Source organism: Triticum dicoccoides, chromosome 6B, assembly GCF_002162155.2.
Source record: "Triticum dicoccoides isolate Atlit2015 ecotype Zavitan chromosome 6B, WEW_v2.0, whole genome shotgun sequence".
Taxonomy (NCBI): domain Eukaryota; kingdom Viridiplantae; phylum Streptophyta; class Magnoliopsida; order Poales; family Poaceae; genus Triticum; species Triticum dicoccoides.
The window spans coordinates 502,292,459-502,306,251 of record NC_041391.1 but is presented as its reverse complement, the minus strand read 5'-3'; positions in this window follow the sequence as shown (position 1 = coordinate 502,306,251).

Here is a 13,793-nt window from a genome sequence, read left to right as displayed (position 1 = left end):
AGCTGTCAAGGTTAACCTTGCGCTGCGCCAACTCGCCTTCCCGCGCAGATAGCTTCTCGGCAGCAAGCCGCTGCTCCTCTTCAACTTCAGCCTTCTCGAGGAGAAAGGCTTTCCGCTCCTCGAGAAGTTGTTCCCGCTCCTCCGCCAGGGACCGGAGAGCTTCCTGTCTGAGACCCCGGAGCTCCTCTGCCCACTTCTCGATGTCCACTCCCGCTTTCGTGACAAGTGCTTCTCGGGATGCCAGCTTGGCTTGTCGGGCGCGATAGAGCGACAGCAGCTTCCGCAGCAGCCGCTCCTCCTCAGGCTCGTCGCTGCTGCTGCTTGGCGTGTTGACCAACGTCAGCCCAGCGGAGGCGAGCACCTCTCCATCCAGAATCTCTCCTTCGACCGGCGCCCTGGAGCTTGACGCCCAGGGGAGCTTGATGAAGATGCCATCGCCGGCCTTCAAGTAGGCGCCGGGCTGGGGCTCTTCGGAGCCTGGCTCTGCAGCAGCGGCGGAGGGATCGGCGGTCGGCGCAGCGCCTGGCGCTCCTGTGGCCTCGGGGCCGTCAGTGCGATCGCTGGGTCCCTCGCCAGCTTCTGCGGCGGCAGCCTTGGCGGCCTCTTCGCCGGCGGGATCATCAGCGCCGGCTTCTCCTTCGGTGGCAGCGGCGTCGTCGGTGTCGCCGCGCACGCCCTCCTCGCCAGCAACCTCGGTCTCCATTGGCTCCGTGGCAGATGGATCTGACGAAGGGAAGAAGGAGAAAAGTCAAGCAAATACCCAAAAAGAAAATCAGAAGAAGAAGAATACAGGGGAAGTTTTCAAGCAAAAGGATTACCTGCGCTGGGATCTGCAGTCGTGGTCTCAACCACCGGAGGATCACTGGTGTTGTCCCTTGCCGGAGAACTGTCCCTTGCCGGGGAGCCATCCCTTGCCGAAGAACGCTCCCTTGCCGAGGAAGCCTCCCTTGGCGCTGTAGCCGAAGCAGATGGCACTTCGGGAGCGGCTTCCGGGCACCCCTGGTGAGGCTGCTCTGCTCCTACACAAACCAACAGTCATATATCAGCAAAGAAAGAGCAACCATGTGCGCCTGACAGCAGGAAGTAAACTATGTACTTACGCTGGGGGCTGCGCTGGGGGCTGCTTTGAGGAATGCTTGCCGGGTCCGGCAAGGTGGTTTCGGACATGTCCCCTGCCGTCGCAGTGGGATCGTCCTCGATGACAATCACCGGGGCCTTGGCTCTCTTCGCCGCTCTCTGGGCCAGTGTCCTGAAAAGGAATAGGTTCAGAGTAAAGCAAATCAGATATAAGACAAAGCAACAAAATTGAAGAACTACAAGAATAGCAAGGAATCTTACTCTTCTTCTTCCTCGTCGGAGCTGAGCGCGGAGAGATCGAAGTCCGGCTCGCCTCCGGTGCGACGAGGCGGAGGAGTAGGTTCCCTTGCCCGCTTCGCAGGAACAGTAGCAGTGGACCGGGAACACCCCGCCCCAGTTGCAGCAGCGGCGTGAGGCGCTCCCGCGGCAACAGTGCTTGCCGCGGTAGAGCGCGTCGCGCGGCTCGGCGGCTGTTGACCCGTCTGCCGCCCCGCTACGTCTGCGGCCTTGCGGAGACGCCTTCTTGGTGGAGCTGGGGGCTCCGCTTGCGGCAAGCTGTCTGAAGGTTCGGGTCCGACGAGCTCTCCCTCGCCGGGCTCACTCGGCTCATCTTCAGGCCTGGCAAGCTCTTCCTCGCCGGCAAACTCCTCGCGCTCGGCAAGGCTTGCCGCCTCTGCTGCCTCTGCCTCCTCCACGGTGAATCCAAACTCACCCGCAGCAGCGGCTGCCGCCGCCTCTTCCAGCCTGGTGGCGATGCGCTGCATCTCCGCATCAGTGGTGTCACAGGTGAGGCTCTTCTGTTCATCGGCGCGGACCGGCACTTCTACCAGGCCGTCAAAGAAGTCTCGCACGACGTCGTCCGCAGGCTCTTGCCAAGTTGGGACGATTCCGTGCGAATCACACAGCGGCATCATTGCACGGATGCGGTCGAGCGATGAGTTGTTGCACAATGGAACGACACCCCTCGACAGCATGAATGGATGTTGAGGATCGCGCTTGAACAGCTCCAGGAGCATCGCGTCCAGCTCCAGGACGGTGAAGTTGAAGTTGAGGCCCGGGCGCAGCCTCATGATATCCGCCGAGTTCTGGAACTCCGAGGCGGGTCTCCTCCTCTCCTGCAAGGGGGCGATGCGGCGGTGAAGAAAATCTGCGCCAACGGCTCCTACGGTGAGCCCGGCAAGCCTGAGGCGTAGGATCCGGGTGACGGCAATCTTCAGCCTGTCGTCCTCCGGGGCCATGTTGCTCCAATCATTGCCACGCACTATTGGGGCTTGGCGCAAGGCAGTAAATGGTTGCGGGTTCTCCTCGACAATCCAGCACCACTCTGCTCTCCATTCCTCCCACTTGCTGCGGAGCTCTCCCTCCAGATAAGCTTCCTTCTTGCCGACTCTCGAGATCCAGGCGATCCCGCCAGCAAGAGGCTCTCCTCTCTCAACCCGGGGCATAAAGAAGTGGCGAAAAAGGGCTACGTTTGGATGGACTCCGACAAAGTTTTCGCAGAGATGTGCGAAAACTTCCATGGTCAGAACGGCATTGGGGGTGAAGTCAAGGAGGCGGAATTCAGAAGAATTCAGAGAAAGGCGGGCAGAGCCCACAGTAGAAGAACAGCGCAAAGAAGGGGTACCCGTTTGGAGCCAGTTCCGAAGCGGCGGCCGGGAGTACCCTCGTGCGCGGATGCGCTCGCGTCTCCGTCGACCAGAAGAGGTAGTAGTACTCCCTGAGCTCCATCGCGGCAAGCTGAGGGGGGAAGATGGCCCGCTCCTTTCGCAACGCCGCGAGCCACTGCGCCTCGACCGATTTCACGCCCTTCCCCTTGTCGGCTTTTGGAGCCATGGCGAAGGTGGTGGGGGAGATCGGCAGCGTTGGTGATGCTGGTGGCGATGGGGGGCGGAGCACTGCTCTCTTTCAGCTTCGGGAAGAAGGGGGGAGCGGCAGAGATTTGTGAAGTTGGAGTAACGACCGGCGAGATGGGCGAACTGCCCCTGTTTCCCCTGCTTATAAAGAGGGAGGGGCAGACGTTTCGCCCTTCTGAATAAAGAAACCACCCACGATCTCTCCCACGATGCCGCATTCGACGCGTGCCGTTGGGGGAGGGCGCGGTGGATACGGAGTAAGATACGGCTTGACCCAGGCCGCGTGTGCCCGTGCCCTGTTTTGGGCCTGGCCCAACAGCGCTTGGCACCGTGTGTGGCCCAGGCCCGAGGGCTCCTGTCGGTGTACTAGAGTAGGGGTACACTAGTATCCCGAACTTGTGCACGGGCAGTTGCAGCGTCCCGCGGCAAGGCTTGTCGGGTGACCGCCAAGGTCCTCCGTGGCTCCTTTGGAGCCATTCAAGAACAAAGTATTCAAGCCAAAGAGACAAGGCCCCGGCAAGAGGAGCTTGCTAGGAAGGCCAACCAAGGCATCTCGAGGAACTTGCCGCGATGCGCCGCGCGTCCCGGCAAGGCCCGGTGAGCGACAAGCTTCCGGACGCGACAAGACAACGGCCGCGACAAGGCGTTTGCCGCGGCAGGCTACCACTCTGTACCCACGCTCCATCACATCCACCAACATGTCGCCTTGGGGTCTTTCCAGGCGCGCGTGGCAGGAGGCTATGCAGCCAGCGGTGCGAGGTGGCAAGCGACGTTGACAAGATCGCCATCGTGGCAGGCGGTGGCGCCCCTGACGGTCCTTTTTGCACTATTTGGGCGACGCAGATGGGCATTCATTGCCCTTGTCCCCTGCCGTCAAGGTTAGGTAGGATGTAGCGTGCAGGTAGTTGTACCAACCACCCCTCTTTTTCCATTTTTACCCTTGTCTACGTTGCCACCTATCGGTGACCCCTAGAGCATATAAAAGGAGGCCCATGCGCAACGTAGAGGGGGGTTCGTTGGGTTCGGTTGGAAGCCAGAAAACACTCACGCTCGGTCTCGTTAGCAGCTCGAGTGTACTGTAGCACTCAGCGCTCCCGAGCAAGAACTCAATACAATCAGACAAGCAGCAGTAGGAGTATTATCTCTCCGGAGAGCTCCGAAGCTGGGTAAACTGCTCGTGTGCTTCACCTCGATCTGCTCTTCGTGCGATCCCCGCCCCCCGCCGAACCGAAAGGGGCCCGGTCCGCCGGTCCCCATAGGTGTTCGTGGACCAGCTTCCCCGAGATATGCGCTTTTCTATCAATTGCTCGACAGTAATTTGTTCACCCACTGTAATACTTATGCTATCTTGAGAGAAGCCTCTAGTGAAACCTATGGCCCCCGGGTCTATCTCTTATCATATTTGCTTTCAATCTACTTTATTTGCATCTTTACTTTTCGTATCTATATTATAAAATACCAAAAATATATTTATCTTATCTTCCTATATCTATCAGATATCACTTTCGCAAGTGGCCGTGAAGGGATTGACAACCCCTTTATTGCGTTGGTTGCGAGTTCTCAGTTTGTTTGTGTAGGTGCGTGGGACTTTTGAGGAGTCTCCTACTGGATTGATAGCTTGGTTCTCAAAACTGAGGGAAATACTTATGCTACACTTGCTGCATCACCCTCTCCTCTTCGGGGAAAACCAACGCTAGCTCAAGACGTAGCAAGAAGGATTTCTGGTGCCGTTGTCGGGCAGGTCTTCGCTCAAGTCAAGACATACCAAGTACCCATCACAAACCCATCTCCCTCGCATTTACATTATTTGCCATTTGCCTCTCGTTTTCCTCTCCCCCACTTCACCCTTGTCGTTTTATTCGCCCTCTCTTTCCCAATCTCCTTCTCTCTTTTTCTCTTGCCGTTTCTTCTGCTTGCTTGTGTGTTGGATTACTTATTGCCATGGCGCAAGATAATACCAAATTGTGTGATTTCTCGAATACCAATAATAATGGTTTCCTTAGTACTCCGATTGCTCCTCTTAATGATGTTGAGTCTTGTGAAATCAATGCTGCTTTGCTGAATCTTGTTATGAAAGATCAATTCGCCGGCCTTCCTAGTGAAGATGCCGCTACTCATCTAAACAATTTTGTTGATTTGTGTGATATGCAAAACAAGAAAGATACGGATAACAATATTTTCAAATTGAAGTTATTTCCGTTTTCACTTAGAGGTCGTGCTAAAGTTTGGTTTTCGTCTTTGCCTAAAAATAGTATTGATTCTTGGAACAAGTGCAAGATGCTTTTATCTCTAAGTATTTTCCTCCGGCTAAGACTATCACTCTTAGGAACGATATTATGAATTTTAAACAAATTGATCATGAGCATGTTGCCCAATCTTGGGAAAGAATGAAATTGATGCTTCACAATTGCCCTACTCATGGTTTGAATTTATGGATGATCATACAAATTTTTTATGCCGGTTTGAACGTTGCTTCTAGAAATCTCTTAGATTCGGCCGCGGGAGGCACCTTTATGGAAATCACGTTAGGAGATGCTACAAAACTTCTTGATAATATTATGGCTAATTATTCTCAATGGCACACCGAAAGATCTTCTAGTAAAAAAGTGCATGCTATAGAAGAAATCAATGTTTTGAGTGGAAAGATGGATGAACTTATGAAGATGTTTGCTACTAAGAATACTCCTCTTGATCCTAATGATATGCCTTTGCCTTCCTTGAATGAGAATAATAATGAATCTATAGACGTGAATTTTGTTGGTAGGAATAGTTTTGTAAACAATGCTTATAGAGGAAATTTTAATGCTAGACCATTCCCTAGTAATTCCTCTAATAATTATGGAGATTCCTACAATAATTCTTATGTTAATTTTAATAAGATGCCCTCTGATTTTGAGAATAGTGTGAAAGAATTTATGATTTCTCAAAAGAATTTTAATGCTTTGCTTAAAGAAAAATTGCTCAAAGTTGATGATTTGGCTAGGAACATTGATAGACTTTCGCTTGATGTTGATTCTCTTAAACTTAGACCTTCTCCTCCTAAGCATGATATCAATGAGTCTCTCAAAGTAATGAGAATTTCCATTGACGAGTGCAAGGAAAGAACCGCTAGATTGTGTGCTAAAAAAGAAAACTTTATAAAAGCGTGTTCTTCTAGTTTCCGTGAAAATAATGATGAGGATCTTAAAGTGATTAATGCATCTCCGATTAGATCTGTGTTTTGCAATATGAATTTTGATGATTATGAGACTGGTGATGAATCAACTTTGCCTAGAAGGCGTCCCAAGAATTCGGAGTCTTTAGATCTTAATGCTAAATTTGGTAAAAGTGAGGTTGGAGAATCCTCAACTTCTAATAATGTTGAACCCACTATCTCGGATTTCAAGGAATTTGATTATGATAATTGCTCTTTAAAAGTTTGTATTTCCTTGTTGCAATCCGTTGTTAATTCTCCTCATGCTTATAGTCAAAACAAAGCTTTTACCAAACATATTGTTGATGCCTTGATGCAATCTTATGATGAAAAACTTAATTTCGAAGTTTCTATACCTAGAAAACTTAATGATGAGTGGGAACCTACTATAAAAATTAGAATTAAAGATTATGAGTGTTTTGCTTTGTGTGATTTGGGTGCTAGTGTTTCCACGATTCCGAAAACTTTATGTGATATTGTAGGTTTCCATGATCTTGAAGATTGCTCTTTAAATTTGCACCTTGTGGATTCCACCATTAAAAAGCCTATGCGAAGGATCAATGATGTTCTTATTATTGCAAATAGAAATTTGGTGCCCGTAGATTTTATCGTTCTTGATATAGATTGCAATGTTTCTTGCCCTATTATTCTAGGTAGACCTTTCGTTAGAACGATTGGTGCGATTATTGATATGAAGGAAGGGAACATTAGATTCGAATTTCCCTTAAAGAAAGGCATGGAGCACTTTCCAAGAAAGAAAGTCAAATTACCTTATGAATCTATCATGCATGCTACTTATGAATTTAGTGCCAAAGATGGCACTACTTAGATCTATCTTCGCTTTTATGCCTAGCTAGGGGCGTTAAACGATAGCGCTAGTTGGGAGGCAACCCAATTTTCTTTATGTCTTTGTTTTTGTTCCTGTTTAGTGTTAAATTTTGCATCTACTTTCTGTTTAGATGTGTTTTCATGTTCTATTTAGTGTTTGTGCCAAGTAGAACCTATATGATAAACTATAATGATAGTTTATTTGATTCTGCTAAAAAACAGAAATTTTGTGCTCACGAGAAAACATTCAATAAATCACAGAAACGAGATTTTGCATTGATTCTTTTTGCTGCTGATCAATAAACAAATTTTCCAGTACGTCCTATTTTGTTAGGATTTTTAGAGTTGCAGAAGTTTGCGTTAGTTACAGTTTGCTACAGACTGTTCTGTTTTTGACAGATTCTGTTTTTCGTGTGTTGTTTGCTTATTTCAATGCATCTATGGCTAGTAAATTAGTTTATAAACCATAAGGAAGTTGGAATACAGTAGGTTTAACACCAAAATAAATAAAGAATGAGTTCATTGCAGTACCTTATGTGGTGGTTTTGTTTTCTTTCACTAACGGAGCTTATAAGATTTCCTGTTGAGTTTTGTGTTGTGAAGTTTTCAAGTTTTGGGTAAAGCTTTTATGGACTATGGAATAAAGGGTGGCAAGAGCCTAAGCTTGGGGATGCCCAAGGCACCCCAAGATATTCAAGAATAGCCAAAAGCCTAAGCTTGGGTATGCCCCGGGAAGGCATCCCCTCTTTCGTCTTCGTTCATTGGTAACTTTACTTGGAGCTATATATTTATTCGCCACATGATATGTGTTTTCCTTGGAGCGTCGTGTATTATATTAGTATTTGCTTTTTATTTTTCCACAATAATCCTTGCTTACACACCTTTTGGGAGAAGCCTATTTGATTAGAATTTTCTAGAATACTCTGTGTGCTTCACTTATATCTTTTGAGCTTAATAGTTTTTGCTCTAGTGCTTCACTTATATTTTTTAGAGCACGGTGGTATCTTAATTTTGAAGAAATTGCTAGTCTCTCATGCTTCACTTTTATTATTTTGAGATTCTTTTAGAACAGCATGGTTTTTGCTATTATCATAAAGTTGGTCCTAGAATGATGAGCATCCAAGTTGGGTATAATAAAAACTATCATGGAAAGTGAATTGGATGCTATGATCAACTTGATGCTTGATAATTGTTTTGAGATATGGAGGTAGTGATATTAAAGTCATGCTAGTTGGGTGATTATGAATTTAAAGAATGCTTGTGTTGAAGTTAGCAAGTCCCGTAGCATACACGTATGGTTAAAGTTATGTAACAAATTTTAAACATGAAGTATACCTGGCTTGTGCATCCTTATGAGTGGCGGTCGGGGACGAGCGATGGTCCTTTCCTACCAATCTATCCCCCTAGGAGCATGCGCGTAGTACTTAGTTTTTGATGAATTCTAAATTTTTGCAATAAGTATATGAGTTCTTTTGACTAATGTTGAGTCCATGGATTATACACACTTTTACCTTTCCACCATTGCTAGCCTCTTCGGTACCGTGCATTGCCCTTTCTCACCTTGAGAGTTGGTGCAAACTTCGCCGGTGCATCCAAACCCCGTGATACGATACTCTCTATCACAGATAAACCTCCTCATATCTTCCTCAAAACAGCCACCATACCTACCTATTATGGCATTTCCATAGCCATTCCGAGATATATTGCCATGCAACTTTCCACCGTTCCGTTTATCATCATCATGACATACATTACTTTTGTCATATTGCCATTGCATGATCATGTAGTTGACATCGTATTTGTGGCAAAGCCACCATGCATAATTTTTCATACATGTCACTCTTTATTCATTGCACCATCCCGGTACACCGCCGGAGGCATTCATATAGAGTCATATTTTGTTCTAGTTTCGAGTTGTAATTCGTATGTTGTAATCAATAGAAGTGTGATGATCAACATTTTTAGAGCATTGCCAAAAGAAAAAAAAGAAGAAAGGCCAAAAGAAAAATAGAAAAAAAGAAAGGCCCAAAGAAAAAAAAGGAAGAAAAAAATAAAAAGAAAAAAATATAAATAAATAAATAAATAAAAAGGGCAATGCTACTATCTCTTTTTCCACACTTGTGCTTCAAAGTAGCACCTTGTTCTTCATGTAGTGAGTCTCATATATTGTGCTTCAAAGTAGCACCATGTTTTTCATATAGTGAGTCTCATAAGTTGTCTTTTTCATACTAGTGGGAATTTTTCATTATAGAACTTGGCTTGTATATTCCCATGATGGGCTTCCTCAAATGCCCTAGGTCTTCGTGAGCAAGCAAGTTGGATGCACACCCACTAGTTTTCTTTTGTTGAGCATTTATTTATAGCTCTAGTGCATCCGTTGCATGGTAATCCCTACTCCTCATGTTGACATCAATTGATGGGCATCTCCATAGCCCGTTGATTATCCTCGTGAATGTGAGACTTTCTCCTTTTTTGTCTTCTCCACACAATCCCCATCATCATATTCTATTCCACCCATAGTGCTATATCCACGGCTCACGCTCATGTATTGTGTGAAGGTTGAAAAAGTTTGAGATTATTTAAGTATGAAATAATTTCTTGGCTTGTCATCAGGGGTATAGAAGTTGGGAACATCTTTGTGTGACGAAAATGAAGCATAGCCTAACTATATGATTTTGTAGGGATGAACTTTCTTTTGCCATAATATTTTGAGAAGACATGATTACTTTGATTAGTATGCTTGAAGTGTTACTATTTCTTTTATCAATATGAACTTTTATTTTGTATTCATTTGCATCTGAACATTCATGCCACATTAAAGCAAATTACATTATGAATTATGCTAGGTAGCATTCCACATAAAAAATTCTCTTTTTATCATTTACCTACTCGAGGACGAGCAGGAATTAAGCTTGGGGATGCTTGATACGTCTCCAACATATCTATAATTTTTTATTGTTCCATGCTATTATATTACCCCTTTTGGATGTTTATGGGCTTTACTTTACACATTTATATCATTTTTGGGACTAACCTACTAACCGGAGGCCGAGCCCATATTGCTGTTTTTTTGCCTATTTCAGTATTTCGAAGAAAAGGAATATCAAACGGAGTCCAAATGGAATGAAACCTTCGGGAGCATGATTTTTGGAATGAACGTGATCCGGAGAGCTTGGAGTGCAAGTCAAGAAGCTGCCGAGGAAGCCACGAGATAGGACCCCCCCTGTATATACCTACGTACCCTGAAAACATCCAGGAGCACCACGAAACACAATTTCCACCGCCGTAACCTTCTGTATCCGCGAGATCCCATCTTGGAGCCTTCGCCGGCACTCTGCCGGAGGGGGAATCAACCACGAAGGGCTTCTACATCAGCATCCTTGCCCCTCTAATGAGTTGTGAGTAGTTTACCACAGACCTACGGGACCATAGTTATTAGCTAGATGGCTTCTTCTCTCTTTTTGGATCTCAATACAATGGTCTCCTCCTCTCTTGTGGAGATCTATTAGATGTAATCTCTTTTTGCGGTGTGTTTGTCGTGATCAGATGAATTGTGGGTTTATGATCAGATTTATCTTTGGATAATAATTGAATCTTCTCTGAATTCTTTTATGTATGATTGAGTTATCTTTGCAAGTCTCTTTGAATTATCCGTTTGGTTTGGCCTACTAGATTGATCTTTCTTGCCATGGGAGAAGTGCTTAGCTTTGGGTTCAATCTTGCGGTGTTCTTACCCAGTGACAGAAAGCGTTGCAAGACAAGTATTGTATTGTTTCCATCGAGGATAACAAGATGGGGTTTATATCATATTGCATGAGTTTATCCCTCTACATCATGTCATCTTGCTTAATGCGTTACTCTGTTCTTATGAACTTAATACTCTAGATGCAGGCAGGAGTCGGTCGATGTGTGGAGTAATAGTAGTAGATGCAGGCAGGAGTCGGTCTACTTGTTATGGACGTGATGCCTATATATATGATCATGCCTAGATAATCTCATAACTATGCGCTTTTCTATCAATTGCTCGACAGTAATTTGTTCACCCACCATAATACTTATGCTATCTTGAGACAAGCCTCTAGTGAAACCTATGGCCCCCGGGTCTATCTCTTATCATATTTGCTTTCAATCTACTTTATTTGCATCTTTACTTTTCGTATCTATATTATAAAATACCAAAAATATATTTATCTTATCTTCCTATCTCTATCAGATATCACTTTCGCAAGTGGCCGTGAAGGGATTGACAACCCCTTTATTGCGTTGGTTGCGAGTTCTCAGTTTGTTTGTGTAGGTGCGTGGGACTTTTGAGGAGTCTCCTATTGGATTGATACCTTGGTTCTCAAAACTGAGGGAAATACTTACGCTACACTTGCTGCATCACCCTCTCCTCTTCGGGGAAAACCAACGCTAGCTCAAGACGTAGCAATCTATTCAATGTAACTCTTTTTGCGGTGTATTTGCCGAGATCCAATGAATTGTGGGTTTATGATCAAGTTTATCTATGAGAAGTATTTGAATCTCCTCTGAATTCTTTTATGTATGATTAGTTATCTTTGCAACTCATTATCATTTTGGTTTGGCCTACTAGATTGATCTTTCTTGTAATGGGAGAAGTGCTTAGCTTTGGGTTCAATCTTGTGGTGTCCTTTCCCAGTGACAGCAGGGGCATCAAGGCACATATTGTACTGTTGCCATCGAGGATAAAAAGATGGGGTTTATATCATATTGCTTGAGTTTATCCCTCTACATCATGTCATCTTGCTTAATGTGTTACTCTGTTCTTATGAACTTAATACTCTAGATGCAGACAAGAGTCGATCGATGTGTGGAGTAATAGCAGTAGATGCAGGCAGGAGTCGGTCTACTTGTTGTGGACGTGATGCCTATATACATGATCATGCCTAGATATTCTCATAACTATGCACTTTTCTATCAATTGCTCGACAGTAATTTGTTCACCCACCGTAATACTTATGCTATCTTGAGAGAAGCCACTAGTGACACCTATGGCCCCTGGGTCTATTCTCTATCATATAAGTTTCCAATCTACTTTATTTTGCAATCTTTACTTTTCAATCTATATCATAAAAATACCAAAAATATTTGTCTTATCATATTATCTCTATCAGATCTCACTTTCGCAAGTGGCTGTGAAGGGATTGACAACCCCTTTATCATGTTGGTTGCGAGGTTCTTGTTTGTTTGTGTAGGTACGAGGGACTTGCATGGAGTCTCCTACTGGATTGATACCTTGGTTCTCAAAAACTGAGGGAAATACTTAGGCTACTTTGATGCATCACCCTTTCCTCTTCAAGGGAAAAACCAACGCGTGCTCAAGAGGTAGCAAGAAGGATTTATGGCGCCGTTGCTGGGGAGATCTACGCACAAGTCAAGACATACCAAGTACCCATCACAAACTCTTCTCCCTCGCATTACATTATTTGCCATTTGCCTCTCGTTTTCCTCTCCCCCACTTCACCCTTGCTGTTTTATTCGCCCTTCTTCTGTTCGTCTTTTCGTTTGCTTTGATGTCTTACTTGGCTTGTTTGCTCGTTTGGTTGGAATAGTTGTTTATTTATTGCTAAAAAGAGAAGCTAAGATCTATGGATCCTCATCCACTTGCTAATCTTTTGAAGAGATCCAATTATGATGAACCAATTGATAGTAAGTTTTGTGAACTAGATTATCTTTATGAAGCTTTGCTTGAAATTCGTGAATCTGAAAATTGTGATGAAGATATTTATGAAGAGATTCATGATAACTCCTTGAATAAAAATCATGATTGCAATGATGTTATTATAAATTCTATCAATGTCAATTGTGCTAGTAATATGCAAAACCCTAAGCTTGGGGATGCTAGGTTTGTTATGTCTACTATTTGTTGCAATGATCATGATTGGGGTGATTCTTTTTATGATCTTGAATTTTTATTTAAGCCCCATGATGAATATGAGATTGATAATAGTGTTTGCAATATTATTGAAAGTGGGTTTGGAAGAGTGTCAACTTTAGATCCGACATATTTGGAGAATGTTCAATCTTATGAAATTTTTGAGAAAAGTGGGTTTTGAGAGGTCATGACTTTAGTTAATGTTAATCCCACTATTTTGGAAGAGTGTCAACTTCGCATGCATGTGGATCATGTTAAAAATATTTTATGTGGTATCTATTTTGTTGAATTTACTTATGATCTTACATGTAATTATTATGAGAGAGGAAAATATGGTTGTAGAAATTTTCATGTTACTAAATTACCTCTCTTAATGTTGAGATTGCTATCGTCTTCTTCCTTGCATATGATAGTTTTTTCTTGACTTGATAATTTGTTTACTTATAAAAAACCTATGCATAGGAAGTATGTTAGACTTAAGTGTGTTTGTCACATGTTTTATGATGCTCTCTTTATGCTTCAATTCTCGTCTTTCATGTGAGCATCATTCAAATCTCAATGCCTAGCTAAAAAGGCTTTAAAGAAAAGCACTTGTTGGGAGATAACCCAATATTTTTCCTTGCTGTTATTCAATAAATAATTAATCTAGCCTCTGTTTAGATGTGGTTTTATGTTTTAATTAGTGTTTCTGCCAAGTAAAACCTATAGGATCATCTTGGGTGAAAGTTAATTTGATTCTGCTGAAAAACAGAAACTTTTGCACTCACGAGAAAAAATCTAATAAATCACAGAAACGTGATTTTGAGTTGATTCTTTTTGAAGTAGATCAATAGACAAATTTCCTAGGGATTCCTAGTTTGTTAGGATTTTTTGGATTCCAGAAGTATTCGAAAGTTACAGATTTCTACAGACTATTCTGTTTTTGACAGATTCTGTTTTTCGTGTATTG